A 23,039-nucleotide genomic window follows, 5' to 3' on the forward strand; every position below is an offset into this window, starting at 1 on the left:
TTAAACTCTGTTCAAGGAATAAAAGATTTTCATTCTATTGAGATGTCTATCCATACTATCGCAGACGGCTGATTTATTGCTAAAACTATTTTTTCTCGGACTTCATTCATGTAATGGAGAAGTTTTGAGGTCGTTATAGGGGTCGGAAAATGTATTAAACTTAGTACACAATAAAGTAGGGTTGCATTCGTTTTCTCAGCTGTCTCGATAGACTGATTTATAGTCCGAGGTTGGTAACTTAACTAGCTAACTAGGTAAAAAAATTCCTTATAAATTCATCACCTGTCACCTTATTGGAGGCAGTTTAACAATTCACGTCATATGACTGAATTAAACAATGAAGATGAACATAAAGAAATATTTTATTTTGCATTTAAGAAAAATATAGCAAGGCATTTTACAGAAAATAACAATAGTTCATTTTTAAAATAGCATAACATAATATCATCCACTACAGGTAGGTTGTCAAAAAGCTTTTAAACACTTCCATAACTTATAACACGAAACGTTATAAATTAAATTCTTTGTCACATATCAGACTTTCCTGCGTATGACAAACGTGGCAATATTTTACTTACAATTCGCAGGTTTATATTCACATTAGTTCAGTGCGACACAACGAGAAATTCATACTAACGTGTTATTTCTAATATTTCTCGCTTTAAAAGCGAATAACACCGCGACAAGTGTCAAAGGCAGGCGCACAAACATACATGGATCACATACGAATCCTGCAACACACAAAATAAACTTTGTCGAGATTCTTACAAGGTCGAAATTGGTACACAACACAATCCGCGGAATTTCAATATTTCATTTGGCGCAACATGCATTTCTTTACCAGCGAAATATTATTATGCTAATCAAATATATGCTATGACTACAAGCGGTACGGTCCAATTCACTTTGGCGTCGCAAATGAAATCAAATTACTTGACGCTCTTTCGGAAAAGTGTTTTTTGAAGTCGGACGATTGTAAGATTTATTCGATGGAAATGTTTTGAAACGAGAAACGCTAACGTAAGACGTAATTCCGCTGACTGGAACCTTCGGTTTATTGTAGAAGAGAAATTGTGTATGAAAAATGGATGATAAAATCTCTCCCTAAACGATTTTAGCCATCGAAGCTTGAGTTATGATTATTCTGCTTCATTTTCTCTCGGTAGGCACGGTTATTCTTTGCTCTGCGTCAATGAGGTGTCTAATCCAAATAAAATGATATTATGCCAAAAATATTACCGATTTTTTGCAAGCGTAGTGTATTGCTGAATCGAAACATAAAAATTTTCTTCCTTTTAATCGCTAATACTGCATGTTGGGTAAAGACGAATACGGAGTTTCGGGAAAAGCTCTATTGCTATCTTGTATAAAGCAAAGCTCTTTTTATGTGTTTAAACTGAAACTCAAGTGGCAGTGGGCGGGGCACATAATGTAGCTCGCAGAGCTGATGGCCGCTAGGGCAGAAAAGTTCTCGAAGACGTAGTGTGGGCAGGCCTCCCACTAGGTGGACCGACGATCTGGTGAACGTCCCGAGAGTTTCCTAAATGCGGGCGGCGCAGGACCGATCTTTGTGGAAATCCTTGGGGGAGGCCTTTGTCCAGCAGTGGACATCATTTGGTAGAAACGAACGAAACTGAAACTAGCTTTGTTTGAAATGCGTTTAATGGCTAAAAAATCAAACTATTCGTAGCCTAGATCATATGTAACGCAATCTAATTGGACGCGCGCCGAGATAAGTGCGCCGCAGTCGTAGATGAAACGGCGAATGGCCGCAGCGGGCTGCTTTCAGCTGCACTGTCTAATATGAGGCAAGCGCGGCTGTTCAGGGCTAGGCTTTCGGGAAAAACGAAAAACTTCAGCACCCAATACAGCTAGATAACGAATATTTAAGAATGTGTATTTATTTATTTATAAGGGATATCAACAGCTTACAGATTTCAATGTAAAGGAATGTGTAAGGAAGATTGATCGATTAGTTCGGGAAAATACATTATTATTTTTTATTTATTGAAAGTTAGAAATTAACTGTGTCTGTTGTATTAAATTTTGGATTATTTTAGTGAAAAAGTCGTGACTTTTGAAACCTGGCTGTCATTACATAAGATAGCTTGAGAATAATTATATTGTAAAAAATTTGTATGATATTTTATTTATTTTTTACAAGAACGATCATTTTTGGTAGAATCTCGTATTGTATTTTGTGTATGATACCTACTTAATAAATTCTGTTCAGTTTGGCAGCCCTGTTTTATAAAGCGCAAAGCACACGTTCCGTTCGGTACAACACGTAGTCGCGTAATGAAAACTTTGAAATATATGTATTACAAGTTATATTCGTGTTTTGTTTCAAGCATGCAGTGTATTCTTGTTTCTAGAATAAAATAATCTTTTTTGAGATAAAAGAAATATTTTATGACTGTTGTTAGTTGTACCTGATTGCTAATTCTCTATTTTATTAAAAGCCACTATATACCTTGGCTCATTCGAATTGACAGCTTAAAGTTACCTCAAACCACTGAATCAATCAATCAATGTGGCAATGGAAATGTGCTAACCTAAATAAAAAATGTCGAAGATTGCAGGAGATTGGGGGGCAATTCGTCAATTGAAAGGGAATTTTTAATAGTTGACCATATCTTTATATCGTGCAGACTCACAGTAAGTCTATAGGTACTTAAGCTCCGGGTTCTTCATACGTGTATTGTGCATGCTCGCTGCATGCTAATTCCGCCTTTTGCTTTAGTGCTCAGTGGCCGGACTGTGAACACATTTACGGTACGAAACAACAAGTCTGGATGTATTTAGTTTTAATTCAAGATACGAGTAATATATTTTTTTAATTCATTGCTGTATCCCAAACTTTACATAAAAAAACTAGCACGAATGTAGACCCTTAAATATTTATCTTAATAATAGAGGTACGAGTAGTTTACAGATCTTTAACCCCGTCCAAGGCTCATACAACCCCAAACAAATATCTGGCACAAGCAACCTACAATAACATCGAATGTTTTAACAATGCCGCGGCGTTCGCGATCTGTATGATAATTGTATGAAAGCAAACAGTTTCGCGGCTGAGTTTCATTTGCAAGTCAATGTGAAATTAATCGGTTCCCGAATTGAGAAAGAACAACATGCTAACAATAACAACTCCTTGTTACGGAGTGATTGGGCCGTAGGAAACAAGGAAAACATGTAATGGGTGCAACCTTTTTTAAAGTTAAGGGGCTATTAGCCGTATGAATTTTAATTATTCAAGGAGGGCGCTTCCCGTACAAAGTTAGAACACAACATAAAGAAATTTTCAGACATTCGGTAGATTCGAGGTATCGGCTGTCTGTCCCTTGAATGTTGCACAGTCAGTGAAGTTCTAAACATTAGCGTCTCATCTCACCTACGGGCAAAATAATTCCCGCCATAACCATCCGGCTCCATAGACCGCAGCAGCAAACGAGTTGCGAACAAAACGGGGATAAACACATTACAACGAGTCGGAACGGATGAAGTAATTAAAAACTCGCTCGGTACAAATCGCGGCAGTTAGAGCAACTCGAGCTCAGAAGCGCCCGCACTAACGATTATGTCTAGCTAGCTAATAAGTACAGCCAAACCATTGCAAACTAAAACTACATTGCAAAGTCTCAAATGCTCCGGACGCGCGCGTGTAACTTGTAGCTACAGAAAACAAACAACGGCCAGTTTCATACAGACTGAAAAGTATACTATTTTATGATTTAAATCTTATGGAAACATTAATTTTGGAAATGTCACTTTAGAGCCAGGGAAAAGCTATTATCCTTCTAAAAGCAGCGTTTTACTACACTACAACGATAGCCTTACACGTTCAAAATAAGACTATAGAGAAAGAAAAAGGAAAGAAAAACGTTGTTATTATTGTAAAAGTATTTCAATGAAATCCATAAACCACCATTGATAACCTCATTGATGGTTTACTCTATATGAACAGCATTTTGGCATTTTTATTCTTAGGTACCAAAGTTTTCCAATATTGATAGACCGTTCTCCTTTGCTCTGCGCACTCATCACAGGCACAGTTTAAATTTCTGTCACGGTCGGGACACGTGTTGTCAGCTGATAGCGTTTGCGAACCCTTTCCGAATTTTTATCGGTTTACATTCGACGTGCTTGAGACATTATTCCTATGATCGTAGAGTCCTTTTTGCCAAGCTTTTTCATTGCAATTTACATACAGAGAGTCCGTAATGGCCGGGAATGTCCTGGGGTTGAGCTATCTGCGCTGCGGTAACGGTTTAAGTAGCGTAAGTTATGACGGCTAAGAGGTGTTCTAAAGGGTTTATAACCCTTGTCTTTATTTTCGTAAGTCGAATGAAGTGTATTTATTTCGTACTAGTACGTATATTCCATAATTTAAATTGTTAGAAAGTAGATTAGTGAAACCATACGTTACAAGATTAAGATATAGAAATTGGAATTATTTCTTAGTAATGATTATTTCTGGGTTGGCTAATTCTAACACGGATTCCTAAATTTTTCAAGGAGTTTATAATGTATGTGTATATGAATTCCGTTGACCTAAATCCTCTATAAATAATAGTAGAAAACCTTAGCGTAGATTACTCTAGGTTCTTATTAATGTGTGGTTAATAACATTCTGCGTGAGATTTGGTAATGTTTTGGGTAACAGATTGTCTTTCATTTGCATAATATATAAAAAATATTAATAAAATTCCTTTTGGCAAACAAATTCATTTTGACGCTGTCGCACCGCATTCTTTATGTATATTTCGTTATTGGATGAAACAAAAACACATTTAATCAAACAAAATTCAAAAATGCTACTCGTACTCGTATATTTTCGTCCAACAATACCCTCGCAGAGGAATTTGAAATAACAAGCCAATTTGCGCCCAATATTTCACCAAAACCAAACACATTTAAAAATACACTTCACACACCTTTTAACCTTTCCAATCTTTGGGCAATACACGATTTTTATATGGGGTAAAAAAGACCCTCTGGTTGGGAATATATTGTCCAATAAAGCAGGCAGGGCCATAACTGTCCGCTTACGCTTGCCCGCCACCAAGTTGACGTTAAATTGCCAGGGAAATTGCTGATTTTTTTTGCCCAAACGATAAATAACGCGGCCATTTTGAAGCTTTGCAATGAAGGATTTGGGTCTCAGCGATTTAGGGTTATTGCGTATTTGTATTAATGGTTGATTGAGATTTTTCGTTTTTTTTTCAACCGACTTCAAAAAAGGAGGAGGTTCTCAATTCGACCCGTATGTTTTTTTTTTCTATGTTTGTTACGCGATAACTCCGCCAATTATGAACCGATTTGAACAAATCTTTTTTCGGCGTATAGGTAATACCTCAAGGGTGGTCCCATTTAAATTTAATAATAAAAAAAGCAACCCCCAAGGGTGGAAAATTGGGGATGAACTTTTTTATACGCAATATCTCCGCCGATTATGAACCAATTTTTTTTGGTCTCTGTGTACTGCCTACCTTCAGTGGTAACATCAAGGTAATAATTAGTTAACTAAAAAGCAAGAAATAAGTAAAATTTTATAAAAAAAAAAAAACTTTCTACGTTTTAGTGTAGGTTTTTTGGAGTCGGTTTTATTTTTTTTTAATAAAATTTTTCTAAGCGAATGATTGTATTTTTATGTAAGTGCACGATGTTTTCAATTGAATTTGTTTTTCTTTATTAAATGGTAACTCTAAGTTATATTTCTGAAGTAGTCCTTATAATTCCAAATATTTTATATGTTGTGCGTGTTACCTCTGAAATGAAAGTATTCCTTTAACCAATAATTCCGCATCCAGTCTTCAGGGTGGAAACAAGCTCGTGCTTACTAGTATCTTGTGACATGTTATTAAATTTGAATGTGAATAGACGTAAAACCCAGAGATTTATTACTGTCTCGCATCTAAAGTAAACTTACAACCAACATTGTGTAACACACTTAGGAGCTAGTATTCTCGAATCTCGACTGCTCGCGATCGTCCCGCCGAGGCGGAATCACACGCGCCATACATTCTCCGTCGTATAAAACTTTGTTGCCGCGAATAAAGAAGAATAAGTGACGTCACACAGGGGACCGTGGAAATTTACGTCACTATAAAAATGATATCAAACTTTATTCTCAGCTAGCACCAGCGTCAGCCAGCACCAAAATTTTTGGAAAGAAAGAAAACCAAGTTATTGTTGTTCTGATGTCACACTTGTGGCTCTCCAAACCTATGAAAATCAAGAAGTAATAAGAAGAATAATAAACATAGTAGCAGTAGCATTTCTCATTATAAAGTCCGTCTGAAAAGTTTTGGTTTAACATTTGTCATCAAAATAATACCTAACTCTGAAAATTCAAGTAGGTACATTGCAAAAAATAAACTGCTTATTTAAGTCTAAATTTAGCGGTGCAATAATGGAAGACATAAAATAGGAAATGCCTAGCTAGCATGATAACACAATGAAAAAGATGCGCAATTCAACAATGTGTAAACTATGGCACTCGCAAAGATAACAAAAGAAACAGTATATTACTGTATGTACATAACAAATGGGCCGAGCCGTAACGATATTGCCTGCGGGACCCTGTGCAGGCTCCCATGTGCTCTGCCAGGGCTGCTAATAAGGGAAAAATCTTTTAAGGAAATTAATCTAAGTAAAACAAAGAAAATACAGATTCTTATCAAAGTAATTTATAGTTAAAATTTCTTAGCGATTAGAGTCGCTTCTCAAACTACACTCAGCGGCACGGAATTTGGCCCAAGCCTAAACAACCAGATATGAGGCCAAATAGGTGTTGTATACCTAAGTTTCGTGTGACATGTTAACATAACATTTGTTTTTGTTAATTTAAGAGACTAGATTAATAAAAAATGCGTCTGTTTAACTTTTTTGACTCTAGAAACATTTCTTTGTTGGAGCGTAAAGAGTACGGGTAAGTTTAAATTCGATATTAAATGGTGTAAGGGTTTGGCGTTTTGTTTTTAAATTAATCTTAGGGTTATTCTCGTTTCCATAGTTTGACAATAATGCCCATTACTCCAGCTCAAGTTGCTCAATTGTATTTTATTACAACATCAGAAACTCATGTAGAGCTGTAATTGTGAGGTGCTATTATAGAGTTAAGTTGTTTGACAAATAAGAAGCCCCCTTTTCATTACCAAAGAAATAAAGACCATTTTATTATTGTTGTACACAAAACAGAACAACGGGTTGGCCAATACTATTACAAGGTGTGTTCAGGCAACCCTAGCGGACACAAAACCCGTTTTAGGAAGGAAGCCAAGATTCTAGATGATTGCTGATATCTTTTGTCACTTTGTCCTGAGCATTTGTCTGGCGATTCATTTGTGCAAATTAGACAATAAATTACAAGCAGAATTCCAGTAAACTGCGTTTTAAGAAATTGTTTTCTTTGAAAATTAAAACATACACGTTCAAACAGTAAATCTTTTGCATGCCGGGACCTATCCTTGTAAAATAAGAAGATACGTCATAAAATGGCTTTGTTTAGACAAACCGATGGCTGCCATGTGTTAATACAGTGCAGCTCCTTTCCTGTACTTACTTAAAAAAACTTTAGCCAAAGTTTCTTGAACAACAATGATACGTTAATTTGATGGGGGAGGCTATTATAATTAGACAAAGTAATTGAATTCTCATAATATGAATAAAGTTTTAAACTTCAAACGAAAAGTAGTATATCACCAGACTGCCGACATTCGATCATGTGTTGATAGTCTCTAGATTTATTGGCTTATAAAAAAAATGTTATTTTGCAGCGACCCTGCATCCGCTTGCCAAATTCTTTCCACTAAGCCCTCCACACACGCCTACGTACAGTAGATGCCATCTACCGCGCGCTGTTATCGCCCGTTTCCCGCCATATCCGATAATATTCTATAGGGGCGCTAGTGACGCTTGCACCCCATCTTTTAGCACGGCCACAGTGCAGATGTTTAGGAGACCAGTACATTTTCGTTTTGGAATTTCCCGGCCTTAAAAGTTTAAGCGTTTCCTTCTATTATAATGTACATATTTGTTAGATAATGTTACTTAGTTACTAGGTTTCATGTCTTTTTGCTCGCTTATGTTTATGTCTGAACAATAAAATTTGAAATTAATAAAATAACATTTGTATGAAGTTATGATAGTAGGTACCTTTTGCTTAAAAATAAATTCAAATTACAGCTAAGTGATTAAGTGTGGTGGCGGGTGATGATTTATTACAAAAAAGGTTTTTCTTCAAGATACTTATTAATTCTGACTGACTGACTACTCGAACTCGTGTCTAACTATACATAACGAAATAAACTCCGGCCTTTTTCAGTTTCAGTAACACAGTTGGTTGGAACAACTTAAATCACTGCCCGCACCTGCACTGTGCCCCGCCCATTGTAAGTTCGCTCCGAAGATTGAATGCGCTGCCGATGCTCATATATTTTTCAAGTGGAAATTCTGCATACGTTAGTGTATAGGTAATTTCCGCGCGCTGATGGGGCGCCTGCTCCGTGAGAAATTGGTCGCGCTTTTTTGGTGGAGTAACTGATGCGATGCAGGTTTTTAAAAGCTTGAATAATAAGCTTATCTTATGGTACCACTTAAAAGGGGTGGTGGTATTTGCCTGGATACATTTTAAAAGTGAAAATGTGTGGTCATGAAAAACCGTATTGCATTTTCTGCAGGTTCACTAACCTCATTTTATAAGACTTAACTTTGGAACACTCGTTAGTTATGAATTTTATTATACCTATGCATTTATCACTAATTTCAAAGTAAAATTATAGGTAAAGATTTTCCTATGTTTCTTATTAAAACATTACCATGTCTGCTGCGGAATCTTGAGATATGTAAAAACATACATTGGTAGATTTACCTCCTGAAGCTGACAAGTAAGTAGCGTGATCTTATAAATTATTCACCCTACAATCGGAAACAAATTCATTCAATTTATTTACATTTTCCCAATACCCAGTCGCAGATGTGGCAACTGTACATACGAAAAACGAACGAGAAAATCAAGACAAATGAAAACCAAAATGCGCGTCCGATGCCTTATCCCTAACAGTTTATCTGCCCGTTGCGTTGTCTGCATTTTTCGTAATTCAATTGAAGTCTACCCCCTGCTGTTCCGTCCCTCAGACCACCCGCGTTAGTTTGGACCACAGGCCAAATGAAGCAGCCAGCGATAAGATCATGTCTCATCGAGGTTGTAGCGATTGAGAAACTGATTCTTTTGCTTTTTATTAGATTAATTCATAATGCTGCATTTGTTAGATTTATTTTATCGGTTCATTATGATATCTATCCACGAATTGAACATTAACCTAACTGAATAACCACTCTAATAGAAATATTTATGGTCGCTGTAAAAACTTTTTAGACCTCTGATGGCTTGTTATGTTTGTGTTAACATTTACTGGGTATAAAATACATTGTTGACTTTCTTCGAAATGGGCTTACTTTCCTCCCGTGCATGTGGCGAGGTCCCGAGTTCGTCGCAACACGGTTTGGGCGTACCGATTGTCCGATACTGTCGGATATTAGACACGCATAGGCTTTAATCGTATTCGTATTCGTTCGTTGATATAAAACTGTATGTAGGTATATGTTTTATTGAACTTTTTTGGTTCGCCATAAGCCTTATACAGGGCGGCGCCGATTTTAAACCGGGGCCGCATTTACGAACGCGAACGGTCGCATCGTTATGAACAATTTTACTATGAGTTTATTTATTAAATTAATAACCAATAACAACTGTGACCGTAAAATTGACTTTTACTACTTTTTCTAGCTTTTAACGGTGCTGTTAGGAAACTTCCAGTATTTAAGTAATATACCTAACTACCACAATTTATAAAGAAACATAAAAATGTGAGCAATATAAGATTGATTGATTAAATTGCCAAACATCTTCAAAGTCTTCTTCTGGGAAATCACATCAAAGATGTAGTAACGCGTTTCAATAGAAAAGATAACATCCAAATTCTGACCTTTCATTTATTACAATCAATTTATTCTGCCTGGTAACAAGCTTTACTTTCTATGGAAGACTAAGTATTTTTTATTTCATGTGGCTTCCAAATTAATAGGTGTGTGGGATTAAATAATATTACATATATTGGCCTCTGAAAATATCACGGTTTAAGAATAAAGCCCTGTATCATGTGCATCGCAATGGTATCGAAGCAAGGCAAGACTAATTACTTGATAAAGGCTAATGTGACAAACGGAGCAAATTGATTTCGATTTAATACACTTTAACATTGGGTGGTGAATGCACTTCGCTTTATTGAAAGTGTAACATTAACTTAAATTAAATTAAAGTAGGTGCAAGATAACTGACTTTAGTTACCGACTTTTTATTAAATGATTTTACAAAATATGTTTTGTTCGAATTTATACTCGCACTACTTTCGTGGTGGCATATTGAAATATATATAGGTAATATAAATATTGAGTATTGCGTGGTGGCATTATTTTACTGTCAACCAAAAATGTGCGATTCCATTAGTCGTAAACCTCATTAACGTTATGTGTACAGTGTCAATGTTAAAATAAGCGTCAAAATAGATAACATAATAACCATCCTCTTTACTGACCAAAATATGGAACAAATCCGTTTTTCGCAACAGAATCCCCCACCCCAAACAAAGCGCATCGCGTTCAATTCTCATAAAGTTACCGTCAGCGCAATCCAATCTTTTTAGCTGCAAAAAGGTTGAATCCGCACCATTTGGTTGTTTTCATTCTAAACAGGGTTGCATGGCATCGCTCCAACGCTGCTCTGTAGTGATTGCGATATTGACAGAACAACCGAATCGTGGTACCTACTTATCGATTCTACTCGGAATACTTTACATTTTAAAATCAAATAAGTAGTTTTGTCGAATACAAAGTCAAAAGGCAGATTTAGCGTATATGCTTTACTTCTTTGCTAGACCAAATGAAATATCAAAAGTTTCTTAGAAGGATATTATGTAAAAAGCTACAGCGAAAATGAAAAATAGAGAATATAGACCATTTCTGTTTTCAAGGAGCTTGATACGCACGAGATACCTACTTCATTAAATAATAATCGCAACGCTTCTCTATTAATCCCGATTTGGACTTTTGTTTTCTTAAAATAATTATGTCCTTTGCCCACCACTAGTTCTCCTTTGCAGTTTTTGCTGATATCTTGCTACATTCGCAGACTAACCCTTATTCAAATAAAGGTAGATATATTACCACTTTGTTTACTTTTAAAAAAGGATCCTAATTTTCGAAATGGTAATAATTAAAGATATCTTGGTCACTTATTTATATTTTTAAATATATTTTTTTACTTATCTATGCCATTTTACAACTTTTCAACGTCATTTGTCACTGTCAGGTAATGTCAAAGTCAACCAAACGGTTTTGGTGTGAAAAATTTCAAGTTTTTAGCGCGCGTTTTTGGTATTTTTGAAACTTTGTTCAATGAAAATTCTGATAAGTGTTTTTTCGATTCAAATTCCTAAACTATAACATTTATTGTATAATCTCACTTATAGGCAACGTCTGCAATTGATTTATTCATATAATTTAGACATTTTAAAGAAGTGGTAAATAGTTTACCATTGTCCGACCCCGTCTTGACAAAAGTTTGATGATATATAAAAAAACTGTTGTATTTTGTATGTGCACAAATAAAACTAAATAAATATTTGGATAAATTTTAAGTTATTTTGATAACTATTTACGTAACCTTTTGACGTTACGTAATTAGTGAATTGTTAGTTTCAGACTCAAGGTAAGCATCCTAATTGTAAGCATAATAACTAATATTAATAAATATATTTTTTTATAAAAACAATAAATTTATTTCATTCCCGAAATATTTAATAAAATATAGGTAGAACCAAGAGGAAGTCACTAGTCAAGAACCAAAAATAAACCAAAACGGACAATGGTAACTATTTTACCACCAACATTTAATAATTTGTAGTCATGAATGGATAATGGTAAATTATTTACCACCCAAAAAACTACCCCTTCCCCTATTTTTTTATAAATTTTGATCAAAAATATGAAATAAGTGACCCACAATTACCCAAAATCCACTTCAACTTTGTAAAAAAAATGCATACCAGCTCGCGTTTGAATAAGGGCTAAAGGTTATTTACTGCACTTAAGAGATTGTTCGAGTCAAATTGTGAATTATTCACGGCTGGATTTTCAGGTGAAGAATGTTGCGAGCCAAAACTTCTGTGCAATTTCGGATAGTGAGAGTTTTTCAAAATCTTGACGAAAACTTGTTGGATTAAGTAATAAGAACACTTTGAAAATAATGAATGAAACTTATAGTAGTATTTCTTTAAAACAAGAAACTAGTGACATTATCGGTAGGCGGGGTTGGAATTCGGTTCCAACAGCTCTACATATTCCTTTTAAAACGCTTCTTTTTTTAATTCAATATTAGTCGATGACATAACTTACTTTACATACAAAGGCTCCATTACATGCATAAATTTATATTATCAAAACAATTTTAAAATCCGCCAAGCCAATGTTTTTGTTTTATCGTAGCAATGTAAGAATAGAATAACTCCTTAAAATGCGTCTGTACTCAGCCAATACCTTTACGAGGAAATGTACTCGTGCTTATTAAAAAAAGTTCTAACGCCCAGTTCATAACGGCGGAGCTCTATAAAAGTGTTGATGACGCATCTCTTCCGCTATTGCATCGCAAACTGCAGAGCCAATATCCTTCGCAATAGTACTGGCAACAGATAAAATGGTTTTTATGTTTGCTTTTGATCATTTAATTTTGTATTATTAATACTAGATCTTATAATAAATACATTTGAATTTTTGAATGAAGAATTTTATCATGCGTCTAGCAATTAAGTAAAACATGGTTTATGATTCAAAGTAGAAAATTTCCTAATAAACCAACTTTAGTAAAACAATGGAGACTATAGTGGATTCAGTCTGAAGGTTTGTTTTCAGGTGTCACATGCTGTTTTTCATCACAGTAATACATACACTTTTTTGAAGGGTGGATAGTCACTTCGACGGACCCTTTACCCTCAATCTACCGAATAGGTTCTTCATCAGTTTTTTGCTGTCCTCACTTGGGCCCGTAACGTGCACCTGCGTCACATCGCCTTGCCATCTTCGCAACTTTCCGATCCGAAAATGGCCCATTTATGGCTTTTATGTCATAATGGTCACCGAAACTGTCAACACTGTGATATTTTTACCATAATCTTGCGTTAGTAGTATTTATAAATGAGCGTTTAACACTATTTTTCCCTTTACACATTATAAGTTCCCTGCCCCACCCTTATTTTATTTACTAAAGCAAATTAAGTATATTTTTCTGGAAATGTCAACTATACCTTCTGTAAAGAAATGGCCCCCTCTGAGCAATTTCTAATCTGTAAAACCGCAATGTATCCGATCACCTTATAAATCAGAGGCGGTTATTACGCGCCAGTCACTAATGCTCGTTTATTGGCCAACAACAGAACAGTCTCCGGCGCTGCATCGGCAATATCCTGCTCGTAACAAGCACCTGGCGCGTCGCAACTTTCATATGACGGAAGTTTTTTCCCCCAAACCAGGCGAAGATATTGTATGCTTTCTCTGTAATGGCATTGGATTAGATACTTGACAATTCAACATAAGTAAATTGCAGTTGTAGCATCCTATATCATTTAAACAAAATCTTTACGTTGCAGGTAATCTTTTAATAAAGCATTAATTTAAATTTTGTCTAGGGGAGAGCGGGGATATTGCGGTTACTTAAGGAAACCCTTTAATAAATCCTAAAGTATTAAAGGTAATCAGTCAGTTTTTATTTACTTTTAAACTTTGGTCCTTAATTTACAAAATCAACTAATAAACCCTCATTTTACATAATTATACATTTTCATGGATAATAAAAAGATGATAATGGTCAATGTGGATGATGAATGTCTGAATATGTCAAAAATTTTCAGTGAAAATTGTCTGCCTTCCTGAGAAGTTAACTTATTTGTTAATTAAAGAAAAAGTATATTTCTTAATATGCATTAGCTCTTTCGATGTCTAATGCAATGTCCTAACCAAGAGTACCAAGAGGAAAACAACTTCTCTGGACACGTGTCGAGACGATCTGTCTCGTGGACAATATTGCTGGCCTTTCTGTTCCTCATGTAAGTAGTTAATTTCTTGTGTATTGGAGGATAATGAGATTACGTGTAATGTAACTATCGTTCTATGGTTGATACTAGCTAAAAGCATTCATTTACACAGATACATGATATCACTTGTTTCATAGATTATTTATTTTATACTTAGTTACTTTTAAATTCAAGTATTGAGTGTTTGTTGAGGTTTTAAACTTAACATAATTAACTCCTTACCTTTTATGTTTTAACCAAAACAGTTTGTTTTCTATTAGTTGACCCATTTGATATTTTAACTTGAAAAGTTTTTTTTTGTTTTCTTGGGCTAAACAACCTATACTTGTCATAGCAACGGCACATAAACTGAAATCAGGGTTTACCCTCATACATTATTCCAAACAAAAAAACCGTTCAAGAACCCATCAAAGTGTCATCAGAACTCTGTGACACGTGTACACAGCCAAAAAACTTTAATAGACGCCGCCGACTTTGTGTAAACTTGTATGAAGTTGGGCCAAGTTTGTATGGGGCGGGAATTTGGGGTATTGCAGGAGACTGCCCTAAATAGGTTTAATGTAAGATCAAGAATTAGGTATACCTACTTCATAAAATATGAGCTGAATTAAGCATAACTTAAACTTATTACTTATGTAAAACTTTCTATGCTAGAAATGTTCGGAAAGGTCACGTGACAAACGTGTTCTAATTACATTCGTACAAGTTCCCTCGTTAAACGTTTCTGAGGCCTACAAGAAACTTAAAGCAGACTTTGAACATAGGTACTTACCTATCACAATATAGTATATTGACAAATTTTCCATCATTGGTAACAAAAATAAATTGCAGAATCTAACTGCAGGTGTGTAATCACCTGAATTTTAAGTTTTAATTTGAATGTTAAGTAGTCCACTTAAGCGAGTCTAAGAAAAATATTTTAGCACCAAACCTCTTCCTCTTGCCTATAATTTACGTCCTAGCACCATCTTTCCGTCTTATCCAGTCCTTGTACGCTGATCTGGAGCCATAAACTAACGCCTCTGCAGAACCACACGCAACGCGGATCGATGTCCTCTGATCTATTTTAAAAATCAAATGTCTCTAAAACTTAGTAACACGTTTAACGCCCGTATTCACAAACGTGCTTAAGTGAAGTAGCAAATCTAACGCACAGCGTTGAATAGAGCCCTGTGATTGGTTTGTGTCACCCTGTGCGTTCACGTGCACTGTGAAACCTCATAGTAATGTTTGTGAATACGGGCGTAAGTTTAATTCGGCAATCGCCAAGAGCAAAGATATATTTTATTTATAACTAGCTTTCCGCCCGCGGCTTCGCCCGCGTGGAATTTTGTCTGTCACAGAAAACCTGTTTCAAAAACCGGGATAAAAACTATCCTATGTTCTTTCCCGGGACTCAAACTATCTCTATGCCAAATTTCATCAAAATCGGTTGCGAGGTTTAAGCGGGAAAGCGTAACAGACAGACAGACAGACAGAGTTACTTTCGCATTTATAATATTAGTTGTGATAGTTGGGATAGTTATGTCGAATACTAGGCTATAGATATTGCGATGGATGCGTCTTTTTAAAATTAATCTTTATGATCTTCTACTTCACTGTTACAACGGTCTCTACGGTGTGGCTAACGTTAAGCTCAAAATAGCAATTCAAATATTACCGTTTAATGCAAATCTATTCATTCATGATGACTTATCTCTACAAGCATCGTGAAACAATTTACGAAAGAATATCTTCCTCCACCATCTTCGTTTCTCACGAAAGCCATGCAGCTGTTAGATAGGTATCTCGAATTTAGGTCACTTTTATTCTATCAAATTAACTAATTAACCAAACGGCATACTTCGTAGTAGCAGTTTCCGTACACTTGCGTGGTCGGGATTAATTTAATTAAGTATGCAAATCCGGGCAACGGGACGGCGACCCGCGGTAATACACTAATGCCGCGCGGGTCTGTCCGGTTACGGTTACGGAAGCCGGCATAAATTGCCATTTAGAAGGTTTTGTACGAAAAATATGTTTTATTTCCTTTGATTGCAAATAACAAGGGATTAACTTCGACGTAAAGAAAAAAAGTACCTACCTGTGTAAAAATAAGGTCAAGGAATTATTTAAATCAACAATTTCTCACCACATCTACACTTGAAAATAGACTCTGGAGAACGGAATTAAGATTCAAGACCCTATTTATGATAATAAAAATTAACACCCATAGAGCCAGGCTCAGGATTATAAAACGCAGCAATGGGGATGTTGCCTGGGTCAAAAAGCAAGAGTTTTAATTAGTCCGCTTAACTTATCAAAAAATACTTTACACGTATTTTTCACTTTTTCAAACTAATGAAAATTTAAAGAGATATAGCGCCCCAAAGTTCATAAGAAGAGGCCCGTGACGTCAACGCTTGCTTAAAAATGCCGCACGTTGTGACGTCGTGCGCAACTTCAACGCACCATAACTATGTAATTATTTGTTAGATTGACAAATAAAATTATATGTGTCCAATATTTTTTGATATTAAACATTACGGACTAAAAAAATTTTTTTAGGCAACTAGCATAATATTTAAATCTATTTAAGTACGTACTTTAAACCAGCGACGGTCCAATTATTGCGTGTGAAGAAACAAAATAAATAGACGCCGAACATTCTCGCAATAACCAAGCCATAAGACCATCAAAGTACCCCATAAATATCGAGCAGACATAATAATTTGTTCCAGCAACAATAAGATGGGTAAATAATAGTTACGATTGTCCGGTGTTGGGTTTTACACCGAGTCTAAGGATCCGCCCACATTGTCGTATTTCTCGTGTTGAATCATGTGTGGAAGGTTTATGTTCTTGGTGCGTATCTGAATTTTTGCAATGGAAATAAGATAAGAGTCGAGGACGAGCCTCCAGGGTCAGCTGTGAACTGGGATCTTGCAGTGAAATGCTAAGCTTTCTTATGGCTTTGTTGTTACGGCGTCTTGCTCAAACATATTCACTCTTTACTCAGTTTATTTTCCTAAAACAAAAATAATGCTATAGGAATATATTTGAATGGCAATCAAAACCTTTCTTCCCGCGAGTTAAAATTCGTAAATCGTTCGGATGTTGTCGTAAACATTCGCCGCGGCGTCCTAATGGGCGGTCGGCAGACAGATGGGCTGCTGCCGCGATAATTGAGCGCGATAATGTCCTGTAATCGCCTCTTTCAGCCCTAATCGAGAAGTGGCTGAGGAAATCAACTGACTTGTTCGTTTATTATTGTCAATGTCAATCTTACCTTTAAGTCTAATGGTAGCAGCAATGCTAGTGGACATAATGGCTTAGGCTGAGTTGCACCAGCTAACTTTGACAGTAAATTTAACGATAACCGGCGTTGTTTTGTATGGAGTTTGACAGATTTTTGACGTTTGTCAAAGTTAAAGTAAGATGGTGCAACCCAACCTTAGACTCTACTGTACGTTTTTACATTATGTATTGACTGACAAGAAAGATCACACTAACTCATAATATTACTATAGAAATTACATCTCTTTTTCGTTGATTGTATTTTTAATTACAATTCATGATATTAAGCTTGTATAGGTTTGCGATTTGTGATTGAAGTTGTAGCCGGCATACGTCAATGATTTCGCGCGAGAAACGTGTTGTACCAGCAGTAGGTAGGTATTCCTGTTGTTTTAATCATAAGCTACGATGTATGGCAAGCAAGAGATGGAGGCCAATGTATATTTGCGAAAACACCGATTGGTGATTTTGGTATCGATTCCCAGAAGTGAGAATAAGCAAAAAAAAATCCGTCGCATTTATAGTGTTACAGCGATAAAACTCATAGCCGGTTCAATCACTGTTGGTCACTTTTGATCTAGGTTTAGTTACGGTTCGTTGATTTCTGTCATAGGTATTGTCAGTTTCTTTTGGCTAGGTAGAGAATTCTATATAGACAAAGATGATTTTGACACTCCTCCTAGAAACAGTTATTCATAATACTATAGACAAGTGAAGCCTTCGGGACTTCGGTCGGATACATCCACTGTCTCAATAAACGAATCCGGTCACGGACGATCTTTTTGTTTGCGAGTGACCTTTTAATCAAATGGGACCGTGAGCCGCATAATTAATTGTTTTTAATCAAGCCGCTATAAAACTCGTAAAAACCCGAACGAATTTCCTGAAACTGAAGCATGAAACCACATACCGTTTCTGCAATCAGTGTTGCTATAACCAATTTTTTGTGGGATTGAATAACAGTAATAAAATATGCTAGCAACAAACGCGCTATTGTTTAAAATAAACTTTAATACACCTCATTCTTCTAACGCTTTCAATTAAAGTTTATGATGTTTCAAAGCTGTTCTTCAATGCGGGCTTTTATAAAATCTCAGTATTTCCGACACGTTACTGTGTTTAAAGTTCTAATACAAAAGCTCAATCAAAAACTTTGCAAAGCACTTAACCGTCCACAGCGATTACGAAACAAATAAAAATGCGGTTTAGTATTCGCCGCGAGCACTTTTGTACGTGCTTGGTGCATTTTCTCTCTAATTTGCACCAGATATTAATATTTATAACTAGTTTTTATAGTAAAGATGTATGCTCTACGTAATTAGACTAGTTTACTTAGCGTAAGTAGTTTATGGAAAAGAAGGCTAGTTTTATCCGCACGCGTGATTAAAAACTTTGTCGTAAATCTAAATAATTTCCGATCATAGAAATATTCACCCCTTTTGCGTTTAGTGTTTAAATACATTTTAAACATATTATTATAAACCTTTTTGGTTGTTGTGTAATGTATAAAATTCTCTTTGTTACAGGTAATTGTTATCATTGAAACTAACAACATTCTTCAAAGGTATGCCATTGGGATCATTTTTTGCTTAGTCAAAAGAGAATCGATTCAGACACCAGAGCGTCTTCACGGGAACAAATAATACTAATATACATAAAGTCGCAATTAATCGAGTGACCGCGCTACACTTGGCCTAACGAGCGATAAGGTAAAGTGTACTGAGAACTAGCCCAAAAAAGAAATCTCTTAACTTATTGAAAATCTTTTGTTCTCAAAAATATTTTGTTTATTTTTAACAGACATTAGGAACTTACATAAACACTGAGTTAGAATTATGTCAACTTCCATCTATGTTTGACCTGAAAATATTGAAGAATGATAATAATATGTTTAAAACTAAAGTAGGAGACTCTTCATCATACTTTCTAGTCATCTCACGCGCCATCTTTTTAGTCCCGATCATACCCAAGGCCGGAAGACCAGCTTCCTACGTCATATTCATTGCGTATTTCACTGAGGCATCTTGTCTTGCAGTTTTTGAATGTGATATCAAAGATATATTGACACCGGATTAAAGAAAACCTAATTACACTAGCTCTCACTATGCCACAAGCTGACTGGGTGCACTGTCTAATTAAAACTCATTCGAGCTCGCTCATTTAAATATTTAATTGCTCGGCTGATTAAGAGTGGAGTGTGTGCCTCTTGGCTCCCTGAATAATATATCCAGGAGCCTGGATTAAGTGATTGCTGCAGTTTTTCCACTCTATTCAATCGCTTTCCGGAGACTATAAAGCATCTTGGTTACACATCCGTGGTAGTTGTTACAGCTTTTAATCGAGATTTATCAAGTTGGATATCCTGGAGGTTCTCAAAGTGATGAGGAACTATAAAAATACTCTTTAAGAGTAGAATGAACCACCAGATTTGACGCATCATTTGTGGTTGGATTGTGGTTGGCTTTGTTTTTTCAGAAGACAAAATCGAATCGGTTCCTAGGCCCGTGACTTGCGAGCTTCAGCTAATCGCACTATTTACTTGCGGCGCGAAACAAACTGCGTAGCGGCGGGCAGTTTAATCAGCCCCAAGTGCTGATGCGGCCCCGCAAGTGCCTTCTCCGGCGTTTCCCGGGAACACGTATCGGAATCTATCAAGGAATAAACGCCGCATAAAATTGGGTTCTGTATTTGCAAGACAAAACAAATGAAAATAGAAGCATATAATTTTATTGTTTTTGTATAATAAACGACGAAATAAAAATACATACAAGTACTTTATTATTCCTATAATAACAATGAGAAAATTGTGTTTGATATCGTCTCTCTAATTTCATGAAGTGACCGAATCAAATCTTTCTTGAACTGTTACGAGTATAATATCTGTTTGATATAGGTACGTCCTTTATATTGGATTCAACTGAAATGATTTAATCGTTAATAACTATGAGAAGTATAATAATACCTATATCAAATCACACATCGTTTCAACAGTTCTTCACTTAAAATTGTGCACGGAACACCGAAAATAGGCCGGTGAGCTCAGCGACAAGGGTCCGCCATCTTAATCTAAGAACGGGAAATAACCAGTTCCGAGCGAGCCGGACATATCAGGATTTTTCCGGATTTCGGCCGGTTAGTGCCCGGGTAATGTAAAGTGGGAAAAGTGTTATCGCGATGTTTTTTTCTGGGCAAAGACGGGTTTTTGTGGGGAGTCATGTATTGGATTGTACGATAACGTAGGTTTCATTTTAGTTTAGGTACATTTTTATGGCAATATTACGTCGCTCTATGTTTAAAGTACAGTCTAATGCTATTCACTGGTTCCTGAAAAAAAAAATTGTCATGGGCAGTTAGTACATTGTAATAATATATTTCAAGTTGTCTATACTTAGCCGCATTCAAGTCTAGCGCTTGTGTAAGTAAAGGTATCCTGGTGTGCATGTGTACCTTTAAACTTAATCAGTTGTAGCTAATGTTTGAGCACCTAACACACTTTGTTAGACTGCGCAAAGCTGTATTTACGAGTTTGACTTCGCTAGTTTCGGTTTCAAGTGCCAGACTATTAATTTACCAGCTAACCCCTGTTCTCCGAACAATAGCTAACACTACCCTAATCTTATAAAGTTTATGTTGCAGAAAAAGCGTTATGTGGTGGGAGTTACTTTCCTTATTACAGTGGCCGCGTAACTTTAACTCGAGTTAGTTAGCGTGACCCGGAGGTTGACACTTAACTTATTAGGTGCAAGCTCGAAGAAACTTAGTTGAGATTAAGAGGTAAACACGCTGCAGGAACTAATAAAGACTAGTGAAGGCTCTATTGAGATATAGCTAATATATTTTGAACACCAGAAAATGTATTTTTCTCCAAGATAAAATGTTTCACGATTATAGGCACTATAAATGAATATTGAAATAGTAAATAATTGTAGCATCCGAAACACGAGTTGGCTGCTTTATAAATCAGCTCTCAAATCCGCGCGCGGCGTAATTTACGGCGACAAATATTGCGCCTGCGACTGCTGAGGCGCTGCGGAAAAAGGGCCGCTTTAATTAATGCTGTTAATTATTTCATTGTTTCGTGTTTTATCGCACGCGACACCGGTATTGGGGCGCAAATTATGTGGGACAGTATTTGCGATCGTTTGAAAAATATGCCGTTTTATTGGATTGGATGTGTTTTGCAATGTTCATTAATTGCTGTAGTGTCATTCTGAATTTTATTCGTGTATGGCGTTTCTCAACGTAGGAGAACGAGTTTCCGATACAGTTCGGTGGATTTAAAGCAAGTTGAAGCGCACACATGATACGATGTGCGATTGCGATTTACGAGTGTATGTACTATGCTTAATACGTTAAGTACGAATATTAAAAAACATCTTCACCAAATTACAATCACATTTTAATCGAATCTTCTGCCTCAACAAATTGGCTAGCAACACTCGGCCACCGGGGAACGTTTTGCCAGTCAGTTGCCCCAGTTAAATCGGACTATCCCTTGTTGGGCATTGGTCAATATCTCTTCGGTTGCCTTCTTTCTAACAGCCTTTGTCAAATATTAAAGATGGCGTGGAGCATCGATTTGCATTTATTGTCCTCTGTCGTCAAACATGATGTATGTTATCCCTTTGTCTCTTGTGCATAAATCCACTTTGGCCTGAAATAGTTTCTTGTAATATTTATCTTTAAAATTAATGTATAATATACTTTTTTAATCAAAATGGAAAATATAAACCACAATTACATAATTAATTTATTTAAACTTAAAATCTTCAACAACCTACGCAATCTGTACCTTTGATCATACCTACACATTACAAATTAATAAAATAAATAAGTTTTCGCTCAAATGGTTAAGCAATTAAAAATGCCCCATCTTGAAAGAAAGCTAAAAATAGGGATTACTAATGTTTGGCCAAAAAACGTTTCCCAAATTATCACATCGCAAACAACGTTTCGCAAATTTTCATTTGGCAAATTCTCATTTGGCAAAACAACTTATTGCAAACTTTTAATTCGCAAATGTTGTTTTTGGCATATTATTGTTTGGCAAAGTATGTTTTGCCAAATGTTTCATTTGGCAAAAATATTTTACAAAATAATTTGATTGGTGCATGGAATGGAATATAAATAAGCTTGTGGTTATTATTTTGTTTAGTGGGTAGTTAATATAAAATTTGTTCTAAATTAATTTTCTTATTTCATTACTATTTATCGAAATTTCCAAAATAGAGGTGATTCTAGCGCTCGGCGGCCGCTGCCGCGGCACGCTTCGCTCGCCTTCGCGCATTAAGGGTCACTGTTCTAACCTAACCTAACCTACTATTTTCTGCAAACCTACTTTTTGCAACCATACTATTTTCCGCAATCTCTTTGTTTTACATAAAATTCTTGTGAAAACCATGATCACGTGCCTTATGCTTTGATTTGTGGGTGACGGTGCGTAAGTATGTGAAGTGTCAATTTGACCAAACAAATAATTTGGGATATAATATTTGGCAAAATGAAACATTTGCTATATAAACATTTGCCAAGTAAAATTTTGCTAAATGATAATTTGACCAAATGAATTAGTTGCGAAAAGTACATTTGCTAAAAGTTTATTTGGGAAATGAA

This window comes from Ostrinia furnacalis, unplaced genomic scaffold (assembly GCF_004193835.3).
Source record: "Ostrinia furnacalis isolate ACB-3 unplaced genomic scaffold, ASM419383v2 OfSCF0606, whole genome shotgun sequence".
Classification (NCBI taxonomy): Eukaryota; Metazoa; Arthropoda; class Insecta; order Lepidoptera; family Crambidae; genus Ostrinia; species Ostrinia furnacalis.